At 57.9% G+C, this 2,500-nt stretch overlaps 1 non-coding gene and 1 pseudogene across 1 annotated transcript; both read left to right on the top strand.

Annotated features, from left to right (window-relative positions):
- Positions 1–436: 436 nt before the first annotated feature.
- Positions 437–591, top strand: LOC114934163 (5.8S ribosomal RNA). Its single transcript, XR_014926532.1, has one exon. It is a non-coding gene; the product is annotated as a 5.8S ribosomal RNA (ribosomal RNA).
- A 1,040-nt stretch (positions 592–1,631) lies between these two features.
- The window catches only part of LOC114934158 (large subunit ribosomal RNA), a 4,832-nt pseudogene continuing 3,963 nt past the window's right edge, over positions 1,632–2,500 (top strand).

Genomic DNA, 2,500 nt, shown 5'->3' with positions numbered 1-2,500 from the left:
CGTTCGTCGACGCGCGCCCTCCCCGTTGTCGCGGGGCAGCGGTCAGCGTGCCGAGAACACACGGTGTGCGACCGCGAGTGCCGAGCGAGAGGACCCCCATATATTATTATAATATATATATATAACACAGAGAAGGGATCGATGATATTTCGACCAATCTGTCAACTGTGTCGGTCCGACGGTTTCTTCAAAGAGCTTCCGCCCCGGCTCTCCCGTTGCGGGAGAGACGCTCCGAACGAGAAACACACAACTCTATCTTTGTGCCGTAGCCTTCCCTGGCGGGAGGCGGCGGTCCGCGCGCGTCCTCGGACGCGCGCGGACAGGCTGATCGAAGAGCCACCACGATTATTCTCTCTCTCTCTCTCGTCCGAGAGAAGAGACCACGATGGTTGAACGAGAAGCGCGTTTCTTCGCGAACGCAAAAATTTCGAACGATTACCCTGAACGGTGGATCACTTGGCTCGTGGGTCGATGAAGAACGCAGCTAATTGCGCGTCAACTTGTGAACTGCAGGACACATGAACATCGACATTTCGAACGCACATTGCGGTCCACGGATACAATTCCCGGACCACGCCTGGCTGAGGGTCGTTTTAGTACCCCTAAACTGCTTGCGCCCGAAAAGCGCGCACGGCCACGACGCGGGCGACCAGAGAATGGCGCGCGCGTCGCCTGTGCCCTGTGCAACGCTTACAATGGGCGTACGAGCGATCGTTGGACGTTCGCCCGAGGTGTCTGTGCCGCGCCGACCGGCCGCGGTGCAAATCCTGGCGTCGTCTGAAATGACACACCGAAATAATAATAATAATAATGAGGAGGAGAAGCGCACAAGCGTGTAAAACGTTGGCGAACGCGCGCCCAGAGAATGCTGCGCGAATTAAGAGGGGGAGCGTGTTTGTGTATCCAAGTCGTGTGTGTACGCGAGAGCCGAGGAGAAATGGGATGAGAGTAAGAGCGCGCGCGAAGGGAGCAACAAACGGCCAAAAAAAGGGTCAGGACGGTGAATGGCACCGCTTTCCCTAGAGCGGCGCGTGCGTCGTTGTCTCCCGAAAGTAGGTAGCGCTTGTCTCACCGTCTCTCCTCTCCGTACATCACACAGACTGACCGGACTGCTCTCGCACTCTGTGCCGCGTCTCTCGGTGCGATAGCGCTCGCGCGTCTTATGCCGAGGCGCCCTTGCCCGCACACATAACGGTATTACGGAGAAATATACGGCGCGTCGTCGTCCGGCGGAGAGAGCATTCGTAATCCTTTACCTCTTTACGGAGAAGGGTTTTGAATCGCGAGCCGACCGCGTGTCCGAGTCCACGAAATTTTCGTAAAGCGAAAAAAGGGGACCGGCGCGCCGCGTCGTGTACTCGTCGAATCGATTCCGCCCGAATTTCGTATATAAAAGAGAAAAGGGAGAGCCGAGAATCTCGAACCCCGCGATATATCGTCTCCATTACCACCAACGAGTGTGTGTGCGGTTAGCGCCCCGGCGATTTGCCTTCTCGCGTATTTCGTGTGCTGCCGCTGCTGCTCTCTCGTTCGACGCTCTCTCTCTCTCCCTCTTATAATATATATTATAGAGGAGAGACGACGATGAGCGACGCGGAGGAGGCAAACGGCTACGAAAACTCACTATGCGACGACCTCAGAGCAGGCGAGATTACCCGCTGAATTTAAGCATATTATTAAGCGGAGGAAAAGAAACTAACCAGGATTTCCTTAGTAGCGGCGAGCGAACAGGAAAGAGCCCAGCACCGAATCCCGCGGTTCCGCCGCAGGGAAATGTGGTGTTTGGGAGGATCCGCTTATCCCGAGGTGCCGCGTCGCGTCCAAGTCCATCTTGAATGGGGCCACTTACCCGTAGAGGGTGCCAGGCCCGTAGCGACCGGTGCGCGCCTCGGGAGGATCTCTCCTTAGAGTCGGGTTGCTTGAGAGTGCAGCTCTAAGTGGGTGGTAAACTCCATCTAAGGCTAAATACGACCACGAGACCGATAGCGAACAAGTACCGTGAGGGAAAGTTGAAAAGAACTTTGAAGAGAGAGTTCAAGAGTACGTGAAACCGTTCAGGGGTAAACCTAAGAAACCCAAAAGATCGAACGGGGAGATTCATCGTCAGCGGCGCTGGCTTCGCGTCGGTCGGCGATGTCCCGCGGAGTCCTTGCGGCTCGCGCGCGGGCACGCTACCGTGCGCCGATGTCCGGCGCTCGTCGTCGTGCACTTCTCCCCAAGTAGAACGTCGCGACCCGCTGGGTGTCGGTCTACGGCCCGGGTGCGGTGTCTGTCGCGTCGCCGGTAAAACGGCACGCGACAAACCCTCGGTCGCCCGGCCGGCTGCTCGGCGGTACGCGCAAGGTATCAGGCCGCACTATTCACGGTGCGTCGAGACCGTCGCAAGCGCGCGCCACGGTACTCGGAGGTTACGGACTTCGCGCCGTCCCCGGTCCTGGCCCGCTGTTGGTTACAGTACGGTACACCTTCGACAGGCCTGCGAACGTCTCCCGCGGTCTCG

The sequence above is a fragment of the Nylanderia fulva genome, unplaced genomic scaffold, assembly GCF_048542155.1.
Source record: "Nylanderia fulva isolate GAGA-0341 unplaced genomic scaffold, ASM4854215v1 Scaffold1190, whole genome shotgun sequence".
Classification (NCBI taxonomy): Eukaryota; Metazoa; Arthropoda; class Insecta; order Hymenoptera; family Formicidae; genus Nylanderia; species Nylanderia fulva.
Note: the sequence above shows the minus strand (reverse complement) of the source record. Positions and strands in the feature narration are given on the sequence as shown.